Source organism: Lathyrus oleraceus, chromosome 6 (genome assembly GCF_024323335.1).
Source record: "Lathyrus oleraceus cultivar Zhongwan6 chromosome 6, CAAS_Psat_ZW6_1.0, whole genome shotgun sequence".
Taxonomy (NCBI): Eukaryota; Viridiplantae; Streptophyta; class Magnoliopsida; order Fabales; family Fabaceae; genus Lathyrus; species Lathyrus oleraceus.
The window spans coordinates 68,971,664-68,985,937 of NC_066584.1; positions in this window are offsets into that span (position 1 = coordinate 68,971,664).

Here is a 14,274-nt window from a genome sequence, read left to right on the forward strand (position 1 = left end):
TGACAACCTTCTTAAAGTTTTCCTATCTTTCACAGATGCCCCAGGCGGGTAGACCTGGTTCTGGAGGAAATTCTTGATATCAAAATACCAAGGCTTGTCATCATTCACTTCTTCAACTGCAAATACGTGAGCTGGTCTATCCAAGCACATCACGGTAATATTGGGAACTTCATTCCAATACTTGACTACAATCATCGAAGCAAGCGTAGCAAGCGCATCTGCCATCCGATTATCCTCTCGAGGAATATGATGAAAGTCAACTTCAGTAAAGAACGTTGAAATCCTCCTCGCATAATCTCTATACGGGATGAGACCAGGCTGATTCGTCTCCCATTCTCCCTTGATCTGATTGACAACTAGGGCCGAATCACCATACACATCAAGATGCTTGATTCTCAAATCGATACATTCTTCCAGTCCCATAATACAGGCTTCATACTCAGCCATATTATTCTTGCATTTGAAAGTTAGCCTTGCTGTAAAAGGAATATGTGTGCCATGAGGAGTAATGATTACTGCCCCAATTCCATTTCCATACTGATTCACAGCGCCATCAAACACCATCGTCCATCTGGAACCAGGTTCCGGACCTTCATCAAGTGTAGGCTCATCACAATCTTTCATTTTCAAATACAGAATCTCCTCGTCAGGGAAGTCGTACTGAACAGACTGATGATCTTCAATCGGCTGGTGCGCTAAATGGTCAGCCAAGATACTACCTTTGATAGCTTTCTGAGCTCGATATTCGATATCATACTCAGACAACAACATCTGCCAACGGGCAATCCTCCCAATTAAAGCAGGCTTCTCGAAGATATACTTGATTGGATCCATTCGGGATATCAACCAAGTTGTATGATTTATCATGTACTGGCGTAAACGCTTAGCAGCCCAAGCCAAAGCACAGCACGTCTTCTCAAGCATAGAGTATCGAGACTCACAATCAGTAAACTTCTTACTGAGGTAGTAGATAGCAGATTCTTTCTTCCCTGATTCGTCTTGTTGACCGAGTACACAACCCATCGAGTCTTCAAGCACAGTCAGATACATGATCAGAGGTCTTCCTTCTACAGGCGGAGACAAGATCGGAGGTTCAGACAGATACTCTTTAATACTGTCGAAAGCTTTCTGGCAATCCTCGGTCCAATCAAGAGACTGATCTTTCCGGAGGAGCTTGAATATTGGCGCACATGTGGCAATCATGTGGGATATAAATCTGGAAATATAGTTCAAGCGGCCAAGAAAACCTCGGACTTGCTTCTCAGTTTTGGGCGCATACATCTCTTGTATTGCTTTGACCTTTGCAGGATCAACCTCAATACCTCTCTCGCTGACTACAAAACCCAATAACTTGCCGGAACGGACTCCAAATGTACATTTGTTCGGATTCAGACGAAGCTTGTACTTCCTCAAACGCTGAAAAAGCTTCAACAAATGTTCAACATGTTCAACTTCCGTTCGGGACTTAGCAATCATGTCATCAACATAGACCTCTATCTCTTTGTGCATCATATCATGAAACAAGGTAGTCATAGCACGTTGATACGTGGCTCCGGCGTTCTTCAAACCGAAGGGCATCACTCGATAACAGAATATTCCCCAAGGTGTGATGAATGTTGTCTTCTCCATATCTTCGGGTGCCATCTTAATCTGGTTATAACCGGAAAATCCGTCCATAAACGAGAAGACTTTGAACTTAGTTGTATTGTCTACCAACATATCAATGTGTGGTAGAGGGAAATCATCTTTTGGACTAGCTTTATTCAAATCTCTGTAATCAACGCACATACGGACTTTTCCGTCCTTCTTAGGCACAGGCACAATGTTGGCCACCCATAGAGGATATGTAGAAGTTACCAGAAACCCCGCATCAATTTGCTTCTGAACTTCCTCTTTGATCTTCACTGTCATATCTGGATGAGTTCTTCTGAGCTTCTGCTTCACCGGCACGCACTCAGGCTTCAAAGGCAGGAAATGTTGCACAATATCTGTATCTAGACCTGGCATGTCTTCATATGACCAAGCGAAAATATCGGAATATTCTCGTAGCAAACTGATCAACCCCTTCTTAACAGACTCTTCAAGGAGTGCCCCAATCTTCACCATACGAACACAATCTTCAGACCCCAAGTTGATTGTTTCCAGATCTTTGAGATGCGGATGAATGGTCTTCTTCTCGTGCTCAAGGAGACGGGTAATCTCATCAGGAATCCCTTCAACATCATCTTCCTCTGCCTCAAATACAGGGAATTCAAAATTGGGAGATGGCGTTGGATCATTATGTTCAATGGGTTTTAGAATCAACCTGCATAATGATTTTGGATAATAAAAAGATTTAGAATTTAAACAAGCAAATCATTATGCAGATGAAAAGATTGCTTTTATTCTTGTTTTTAGGGTTTTTTGTGATCACCGATTTCATGCAAACGCAAAAAGTGAAAACAAATGGAAAAACAAATGTTTAACAATGCATTAATTGAATGAAATATCATTGTATATATGACGCCAACGATGTCATCACTTCTCCTTTTGGCATGGGAGAAGGGTTTTGAAACAAAGTGAATAAATTACGCTGACTTATGAATGACTGTAGGAACATCCACAGCGACCCAATTATGGCAGACACCGCCAGGGATAACAAAGTTGCTCAAATCCTCTGCATCCTCTTCCAAGATACCAGCAGCTTCCTCAGCTTGATCAGCATGGATGAAACCTCCACTCTTGAACAACCCTTTCTCATTGAATGCCCCAGAAGAATAGCCAATGCCAGCCCGGGACTTGTTGTCTTCAAGCTCAATCATCTTCCCTAAACCAGCAACTGCATCACATTCAATGGCCAGTTTTACATCTCGATAGGAAGCAAATGAAGGAGACTTCTTCTCAATTGGTTCAGCGACAGACAAAGCTTGGAAAGGCGTTCCAACTTCATCTTCAGCATCAATATATGAGAAAGAAGACAAGTGGCTAACCAGGAGAGCCTTTTCTCCCCCTACCACAACCAATTTTTTTATTCTTGACGAATTTCAACTTCTGGTGTAGGGTGGATGTCACGGCACCAGCCTCGTGAATCCATGGTCTACCAAGGAGACAACTATAAGATGGGTGGATATCCATAACCTGGAAGGTAACTTGGAAATCACTTGGTCCAATCTTGATTGGGAGATCAACTTCCCCAATCACGGTCTTACGCGACCCATCGAAAGCTTTCACAACAACACCACTCTGCCTCATGGGAGGCCCCTGATATGACAATCTCGAAAGAGTGGTCTTCGGCAATACATTCAAAGATGACCCAGTGTCCACCAGCATGTTAGACATGGCGTCGTTCTTGCAATTCATAGAAATATGTAAAGCCATGTTGTGGTCTCTTCCCTCCTCAGGGAGATCAGCGTCACAGAAACTCAAAGTGTTGTAAGCAGTGATGTTTGCAACAATACTGTCAAACTGCTCAATCGTGACATCATGATCAACATAAGCCACGTCCAATACTTTCTGCAGAGCCTCCCTATGGGGTTCTGAATTCAGAAGCAAAGATAGCACAGAGATCTTGGACGGCGTTTGTAGAAGCTGGTCTACAACGTTGTACTCACTCTTTTTGATGAGCCTCAGCATCTCATCACAGTCTTCATTCACAATGCCACTAGTGCCAACAGAAGATGCAGGAGTCTTTTGTATAGAGGAGGGTTTAGCAACAGGTGTCGGATTCAGAACATTCACCGCAGTCCCAACCGGACGCTCAACAGAATCAGAAACAACATGAGGCTTCGGGGGTGTAGAAAATACACGACCACTCCGGGTCAACCCGCTCACATCAGCAATATTTACCACAGAAGTTGAAGGCAAAGGCACTTCTTTCCCATCTTCAACAGCAACTGGATTATATCGAAAAGGAATTGCTCTATCTGAAGCATAAGGCACAGGGCCTGCAGGCTTGATTACCAAAGAAGGAGAGACCTTCGGCTTGCTACCATCATAACGGATGACAACAGGTTCAGGAATCTTGAAACAGGAGAAATCACATTCACCTCAGGTTCATCTTCATCAACATTTCTGTTTTGAAGAATCTCAATGGTACCATCATCTAGCAGCTCTTGCAGCTCTCTGCGCACTTGGCGACAACCCAGACGATTGACAGAGCAGATACGACATTTGTCATGGTCGTGCTCCATATGACTGTAATCACACAGCAGACGATGCAACTCAACCAATGACTGTCGAATATGGCTTACATATTTGACCTTATATTTTCCAGGGCAACCCTGGACCATGTTAACCGACTTCCCATGCTCGGGCAATGGGTTCTTCGTAACATTGGGGCCTGAGTCCTCAAAGCTCAGAATGCCGCATCTCATAAGGTCTTGAACCTTAGTCTTCAATGGATAGCAGTTTTCTATATTGTGATCGAGAGCACCGGAATGATAAACACAATGCTGGTCGGGCTTGTACCACCACTGCGGGTTAGCAGGTACAGCCGGAGGATCCCTCGGGGTAATCCGTTTCCGCTCTATTAAAGAGGGATATAGCTCAGCGTATGACATAGGAATAGGATCGAAAGTGATCTTCTTCCTATCATAATTCAAATTAGCCTGATTATTGTTGCCACGAGGCTGGTAAGCCTGTTGCTGTGGGCGATGTTGCTGTTGATACTGAGGTTGTTGCTGATTATGCTGATTGTTGTCTCTGAAGACAGGTGCTATATGAGCCACCTGATGCTGGTTGTTGGCATGACGCACAGGCTTCCTCTTGGCAGAGGGTCTTCTAGGTTTAACATGGGATTGCACAGCATGTGCCTCCCCATCTTTCTTCTTAAACGCCCCATATCATTTAGAAGAGCCTTCATCCTTAGATAACCGTCCTTCCCGGACTCCTTCCTCCAACCGCATCCCCATGTTCACCATTTCGGTGAAATCAGAGGGAGCACTAGCGACCATCCTCTCATAATAAAATGAACTAAGAGTTTTCAAAAAGATCTTAGTCATCTCCTTCTCTTCCAGCAGAGGAGTAACCTGAGCTGCCAGCTCTCGCCACCTCTGGGCGTACTCTTTAAATGTCTCTTTGTCCTTCTGGGACATAGCTCTGAGTTGATCACGGTCAGGAGCCATATCCATATTATATTTGTACTGCTTGACGAAGGCTTCGCCAAGATCGTTGAAGGAACGGATGTTTGCACTATCAAGGCTCATATACCAACGAAGAGTTGCACCAGACAAACTATCCTGAAAATAATGAATCAGCAGTTGATCATCCGTCTGAGTAGACATTTTCCTGGCGTACATAACCAGGTGGCTGAGAGGGCAGGTGTTCCCTTTATACTTCTCGAAATCGGGGACTTTGAATTTGACGGGTATCTTAACACCGGGAACCAAACACAGTTCAGCAGCAGACTTGCCGAACAAATCTTTCCCTCGGAGGGTCTTCAATTCCTTGCGGAGCTCAAGGAATTGGTCATTCATCGCATCCATCTTTTCATTAACATCTGGGCCCTCAGACGGCTCAGAATGATAGATGGTGTCGTCTACCCTGGGAATGCACGACAGGAGGAGGCATCGCAAGGACCGGGCTAGATGTCGGCATAGAAGCAAAGGTAGGAGCTGGAATATTTGGCATAAAACCTGGAGGCATACCCCACGGAAACCCGGCTGGCATGGCATTCGGCATGAAATGGGCACTGGCCACTGGCACTGTCGAGGAGACAATCTCTGAAATCACAGTCCTCTGGGGTGGAGTGGCGGGAGGTGGAGATGGTTGATTCTGGGCAGCCAAGAATTGCTCCATCAGAGCGCTCAGTCTAGCGACCTCTTCCTTCAACTCACGGTTCTCTTGCTCAAGTTGATCCATCACTCTTGCAGAATTAGCTCGGGTGTAGTACCGATGAGTCAGCTTGTCTTCAAAATAAATGAAGAGCACAGAGTTAGGCCACAGACAAGAAGACCAGAACAACACCTGCTTATGCGAGATGATGCATGCAATGCTTGTGCATATGCTTTGTTTTTTTTATTTCAAGGAACTTTTAGGGTTCTATTTGCGAATTTTTTGAAATTTACAGCATTTAATCGCATATGGAAAAATATCTCATCAAATATATATTTGGGACAAAGAAGTACAGCATTATTGATCATTACAAGGGAAAAGGAAAATAAACATCCTATGGATCCCTAGAAGCTCGAGATGCTGGAAGACGAGATGCACAAAGCCTCTTGATCTCTCTCTCATATGTTGCTTCCATATTCGCTTTCTCCTTAGCAAGTCTATCATACTTCCTCTTCCAGAATTTGGAAGACTGAGGAAGTAGAGAAGTCCATGTATCATTCGGATCGTCTATCACCTGGTGCTCGAGGAATTCGATCAGAGCGTCCTTTTCCTTGAGTTGTTGAAGCAACTCTTCTCTTTCACGGATCCAGGCACGTGAAAGGTCTTCGTCTCTCAACTTCTCTACGCCTTGGTTAGGGAGGGTTGAAGGCCCAGCCACATCCAACGGGGTAGGTCTCGGATAATCATATGGCATAAGATACTCAGAAGCTCTCTGTCTGACCCAAGAAGTATACGACTCTAAAGCAATGCAGTTCTTCGGACCCAACTCATTTCTACCCTTCTTGTGAATCTTGCGCCAAGCGCGGACCATCCTGGCTTTCAGGCCTTGGGGATCTTTACCCTCCTGAAAGAACACACCTTCTAACAGAATGTTATGAGGTTTATCCTTTAGGGGGAACCCAAGCTGACGACGTGCTAAGATAGGGTTGTAGCTGATCCCACCACATGTACCAAGAAGAGGCACATTAGGGAATTCACCACAATAATCAATGATCTGAACTGTATCATACACACGATCATACCAAGAGATATCGTCATTAGTGAGAGACATAAGTCTCGTAGACCACCGTAGACATCCCTTGTTCTCCTTGAAAGCGACCGTCTGTGGTAAGTGAGAAATAAACCACTTATACAACAGAGGCAAACAGCACACAATAGCTCCTCCACCCTTTACAATCCTCAGATGCAAAGAGAAATAGGCATCACCCAACAGAGTAGGAACGGGATTAAGAACAGAAAAGATCCTGATGGCGTTCACATCCACAAATTTGTCGATGTTGGGGAACAACACCAAACCATAGATGAGTAGCACGAATATGGCCTCAAAGGCATCCTCACTCATGGCCTTCCCATAAACGGTAGCTTGAGCAACGAGGAAATCAGAAGGAAGACCCTGAATTCCATCTTTGGTGGTCATATGAGCTTCAATAAGGGATTCATCTATGTGCAACAAGTCTGCAATCTCCCGAGAAGTCGGAATACTCTCCAAGCCATTGAACGGCACCTGATCCAGAATAGGAATACCCACAAGATGAGCATACTCCTCAAGCGTAGGCAACAACTGAAAGTCTGGGAAAGAGAAGCAGTGATATAGAGGATCATAGAACTGTGCCAAAGTACTCATCAACCCTTCATCAACCTGAGTAGTCAACAGAGGCAGAAGCTTTCCATAACGAGCTTTGAAACCCAAGGGATCTAATACATAAGATGTCAGATTCCTTAACTCTTTCACATAGGGCTGTCTAAAACTGTACTTCTTTGTATGCCTTTTTGGTCTTTCCATGTCTGAAAATTTTGCAAATAAACCCTTTAAGTTCCTTGAAAATTTTCTGATTTTTTTCTGATGACATGAATGTGGATGAATGCATGAATGTATGAATGCAACAATCACACTCAAGGATCAAGCAAACCACACCAAATAAAGGTCATGGGAAAGCTCATAGTATCCTTAATATCAATCATCCATTTTGGTGGATTATGGTTTTCACCTTATCGACACCCAAGTTCCATTGATATTAACGATACATGAACCGGCTCAATCATCCTTAATATCAATCATCCATTTTGGTGGATTGTGGTTTTCACTTTATCGACACCCAAGTTCCATTGATATTAACGATTTCTGAACGACTCAACCATGAATCACGGGTTTGTTGAGAGTCACGAGCATGGAGTCTCGGTTAAGAACCACCCAAAGGGAGTGTACTAGGGTTTAAACCTGCCGAACATGTTCTACAAAAGGTTCCCATAGTCATCATCCCATCTTTCAAATATTATCGGAGGAACGAATACTCGTATTCCAAAAATATTCTCAAGAGAGACTCTTATAAGTGTAGTATCGCGTAACAATCGCATCAGATCTTACATCTGAACGACCTCCGCACTACGTCCTAGAAATAGGCCGAGATGGGCTTGGTAAACTAAGGTCCTTGGCTTCTAATGCACATGATTGAAAGAATAATGCCTAGCCACAAATAACTTGTGTGACATTATCAATCCAACATGACCTCCACCAAGTGAATGGACTCGCAAGTCAACTTGCTAAGGAATACTCCACACAAGTCAACGAGACTATGCCATTCTCCTATCCTAAGGTGCACTCGAGTTCGGGTATAGAACTCATCTCACAGAGATCGCCAAGCAAACAGCAATTGTATATCAAGCAATTCAATCATTACAATCAATACAGTAATCCTAAATTATACAAAAATATGTCATATAACGAATAAACAATATCATACAACAAGGGTGAAAAGTAGGCAAAACCACCAGAGATTTTGTTCCCCAGCAGAGTCGCCACTTTTCTGTAGCGGTGTATTCGTCACTTTATGATTTATTGATTAAATCAAAAGCAAAGCATACAAAGAATCGAGTCGCCACCGCACTTTTATTTATCCAAAGGAATGGCTAAAAAGCGAACAAAAGCCTAAGAAGTTTTACACATAGAAAACTAATGAAAAGATCAGAGATCGGGGTAAGGGGTTAATTACGCAATGGGAAGGTGTTAGGCACCCAAAACGTCCTAGGTACTCCTAGGGAGCCCTTTTCACAACTTGTTGTATGAAATGTTATTCGTTTATGAAATATTTATTATGCAAACATGGACTGAAGGGATGAGAAAAGAATATACAAGTTATTATTTTTGTGTTTGAACGGATGAACCCGTTGCCTACGTACCTTTCCATGGAAGGTAAGGATCAAAACGTCGTAGTTCGGCTAAAAGATTTCCAAAAGTAAGTGAATTGATTTTAAAACAAAAGCCCTAAGGTCTTTCGTTATCCACGGGAGAAAACTCAACCTTATACAAACAACAAGTCCACCATGTGAGAAAAGCTTCAACTTTCTAGTGAGGGGTTAACCCTATAATAAGCAAGGAAGTCTTACAATTCAATCACTAAGGACAACAGGTGAGATTAACATCAACCAACTAGGATAAATCAAACATATGGCTAATGTATGAAAACTTATCAAGAATGGACAAAGCCACAAAACAATTGAGTGAGTGGAATTAATCAATTAGAATTTATTCACAAAAGATGGTCAAAGTATGATTAGAATTCAATTCAAAAGAAGTATTATGAAAATGAAGTTTGAAAATCAGAGGCTTAAGGCCTAGGTTTCTAATTTGAAAAACAGATGAAAATGTTTGCACAATAGTTTTCAGGTTTTGGGTTAACATGTAAGTGGAGGTTTAAAGCAACAAAAGGTGGGAGGGTGAGGGAGTAAAACCTCTTAGATGTTCACCTCTTGAGATCATATGTAGATGATTCAAGTGATTCCTTTGGAATAAGGCAACAATGCAATAACAGATGGACAAAGTAAATGGATACCGGATGCCAATCAATGGACTTATTCCAATCTCCTAAAGCAAAGAGAAAACATGGATACCAGATGCCAATCAATGGACTTATACTAGTCTCACAAAGCAAAATGAAACAAGGATACCAGATGCCAATCAATGGACTTATACTAGTCTCCTACCATATCATAGGAAACAACTGCCAAGAAATGGACTTATGCTTGCCTCCTCCATGGACAAAACAAAATGTTACAAAATGATGAACAATGTTTATGAAATGATATACAAGTAATGAAGATAAATGCACAAAGGCACACTCAAGCAAATATGCACAGATGAATCAAGTAAGCAACAAACAAGTCAATTAGCACACACTATATACAATCAATTAGGCTCAAGCAAGGTTAGGCTTTACAGCCAACTGGAATGGGGTATTTTGAGCTCTTAACCCTAACATTGAGAGTTAGGGTGAAGCAGATGAAAAGGAGATGAGGGGGGGTACCTCATAGCTCTTATCCCTGGTCAGGGAGAGCTTTGATCAATGGAAAGTGTGGGAGTTCAGAAAGTTGGAACTCTTCTCCACAAATGGACTCTATAAGATCTTGGGTTATTATTCACCATGCATCAACACATGGTGTGAGAAAGGTGAATGACACACTGAGTAGCAGGAGATGGATTACACATCTCTTTTATCTGCCAATTGCCTCATAAGAGGACTTTACCTGCTTGGCACAAAAATTAAACAATCACAAGCATTGCCTCTTAAGGAAGGCTTCAGACAGGTGCCTACCAATAACAGTAGGTCTTCCAGACTACATAAAGATTAGAGATTATACCTAAGTGGTTAAGCAACCAAGCAAAAGCAAAGTTTAAATGAACTTAAAGCAACTTAGGTACCTGTGGAAACACTAAACAAATCAGTACAACACTCAGACAAACAGACAACAGTCAATAAGCAACATATGATCTCAATGTACAAAAATGTGTAAGCCATAAGGCAAACTCAAATGAGTTAGCATCAACCTACAAAACACACAAGTGTTAGTAATCAAAAGCCAACATCAATACTCAAATGATGGAGCATCATCAACTATAGAACTTGGATGTTCAACCTAAAATCAAAACTCAAATATAAGCAACAAACCACTAGGTCAAAGCCTTGGGTCAAAGATGGAGAAAAATTTGAAATAGGAGCTGAAATTTAACACAAAGTAACTTCACACACATATTGACATATCCTAAAAAGGCTCACATCAAAATCAATCACCAAATGCATTTCATGATCAAGAGAAGTTCAAGGCAATTTCAAAGCTCATATGTGATCAACATGAATAAAAAATTCAAATCAAAACAGAAATGATTCAAATAAATTTGGCAAAATTCATGCACATTCAGGACATCTAACATGATCAACATACAAAAATCAGGGGAATCAGAGATCATTTGGCATAGAAATCAAGTTGCACAAGTTGGACAATCAAAGGTGTGACATAAATTGTCACACCAAGTTAACACAAGCATAAAACAGCAATGGTAATTGAGAAAAATGTCAAGCCAAAACCAAAATGTCAAGCAATATGTCTAGAATTGTCATGCAAAATTTCAAGTTCATTGGATAAGAAACAAGCATTTCATGATGAGATAAGCAAGGCAAGGTCATACATGCATATGTATCCAATCATCCTAGCACAAATTATTTTTCCAGCCAAGCACAACTTGCAAACTCATGCTCATAAAAACCTAGACAGAATGAGGAGCATTGTGCAAAAAATTGGAGTGAAATTGATGCATTTTTCAATTTTATATGATTTTCCTAAGTTGAGGAAACAATTTGAAAATTTAAATGAAGCATGGCATGAAAACTGGAGGGAAACATGGAAAATGGCAAGGCATTTGAAAAATTACACTCGGCAGGACTCGAACCTTGCACACATTTGAATTTGCGCGCTCAACATCAAAACGGTACCGTTTTGACTCAAAAACCCTAACGCTGGAAACAATTCCTAGAATCGTAGCAAATTCATGAAGGTCGTAGCTAAATGCATGGCAAAACCGTAGCAAATCTGGAAATGCATGAAGTTCATAGGTTGAAGATGAAGATCATGATGATCTTCATCTGGATTTCCAGAAAATCAAAAAAAATGTCCAGAAATCACAAACAAGCACAGCATTCGAATCATCATGACATGTACATTCAAGATCAACAACCAAAACACGCAAAAATATCAAAACAAACTCGGATCGAAGAAAATTATTTCAACATGTCAAATGTTCAATCATCCATAACTAACTCAAAACAGCACCAAATCACACGATTCAAAGCTCAGATTCATCAGGACAACAAGATCTATAACAATATCCTAATGAATTCAAGAATAATTGAGATTGAATCCTGACCTCTTGAAGAACAGAAGTTGGAATCGTGCTCCACAAAGCTCAGCAATGCCTCAAATCTTCTCTACAATGCTTAATGAAGTGATTGATGATGAATTTGAAGCTCCAGCATACACGAATCCAGCTCAATTTGCAAAATCCATGGAACCTTCAAGCTTCGAGTATGGTTCAATATGGCACCAATTGCTCCAATTCCACGTTCAAACTTGCTCAGAAATGCTTCCTCATCATGAATCAATCAAGAGAAATGGCTTTTGTGTGAAGAAATTGAAAAATATTTTGAGAGAATTTTTTTTGAGAATTTTGAGATTCAGATCTGAAAATGTAGTTAATGGCAAATGCAGTTATGTTTAACCTTATATATGCCATGCTAATTATGTTTAAAACCTGTTTAAGCCAAAGCTAATGGAGATTAGCAACTTATGAGGTGTATGTACAAAAATGGTTTTTCACCTCATGCACTTCATGCATGCGTGAACAGTGCCAGAACAAGGCCCAAAATCACTTAAAATGAGTTCATGCACCCTTTGGAATTGGTTTTGTATGCATATGATTCACCAAAATGGTTTTGTGAAATTTCTTTTGAAAATCTTCATGAATGAGCACATGATAATGCTAATGGAATTCAAGCCATGTAATGAGATGTTAAGAAACTACAAGTCATGAGGAGAATATAGCAAAAAGAACCACTCATTTTGGAGCTTTGGTTGAAAAGTTATGCTCATTTGAAGTCCCATGCATACTTTGCCATGATTTGATCATATCTCCTCAACCACACATTAGAAATTCATGATCTTGGAAATTTTGGAAATGGGAGAGAAATATCTACAACTTTCATGTTCAACAAAATTTCATTTGAAGCCTTCTTGATGATGTAATATTGAGTTGAAGTTGGTCCAAAATCTTTCCATTTTTGGAAAGTTCAAATTATAGGTCACCTACTATTTTTGGAAATTTTTTACCTGACTTCAAATTCTTCAATGTGAGTGTTTGAAATGTCAAATGAGACTTGTTTGAACATGAATGAAGTATTTCTAATCACTTCCCACCTCCAAATCCACAGTTGACTTTGCAGTTGACTTTCTAGGTCTTCAGATGACTTGAAAATGTTCTGATGAGATTCAAGCCTCTACCACTTGGGATTTTTGCTTCAAAATGACATCATAACTCATATGGACTCTTGATAATGATTGTGGGGTCCAAATCTCAAGAATGACCACCATCTATTGCTCAATGAATGCCTTTGATTGCCTTGACCTGTTAATGCTTCATCTGCAAGACAAAGGTTAGATGACATATTTTTGTACTTTTTGGTTAGTGATAAAAAGAAAAACAATGATATACAAATGCAAACATGCTTGGTGATCAAGAACCACTCTCAAAAAGATGACCCACTCACAGGGAAGGAAGCAAGGTGTCCAATGATCCTTGAGGCAATGCAATGTTATGATATGATGCCATGAGGGATCTTAGGGACAAAATTGGGGTCTTACAGCTACGATACACGAATGTACTATTTATTTCTATAATCCATTCCAAATTCTACTTTAATTCAATCAACTCCTTTTTCTTAATGATCGTTTAGGGTTTCTATCAACCCAAACTAGAACATCTATGATTTTATTCAATTTCTTATATTTGCCATGACTAAATTGAGTAGTAGATATAAACTATAACCTTACTTCTTTTTTTATTTTGTTTATTCAATTTCTTATATTTATGATCCAAGTGTTGATGAGGCCAAGGTTGACGAGAGCAAACAAATACACTTTGCTAAAGTTGAAAAGCGCGTGTGTACTACAGGCGGTGGGAGCACAGGAACTATCAAACAATCTGAAAAACCCATTATTTACTATTTTTACTTACATCGCACAACATTTATGGTTCTAAGTTCGTAATCCCTATGAAGGAGAATTTATTTAATTACTTCTATTTCAAAAGTAGTTCACTTTCTAGTAAATTGTCATCATATTTTTGGCGTTGTTGTTGGGGATTGTTGATTTTCAACAAGACAATTTAGTGTGACATTTTTAGTTTTTGTTTTAATTTTAAATTTAGTTCTAATCTTAATTTTTAATTTATTTTGTTATTAATTTTGATTTTAATTTTATCTATACTATTGTGTTATTTGGTGCAATGCTAATAAGGTATTTCTTGTTTGTTTATGTGACGTACTGAGACGACGCTGATCTGATCGATCCTAAAATCGAAAGAACAACGTGCATATTTCATAAAGCAAAAAGAGAAGCACTTCAAGCTACTAAATAAGT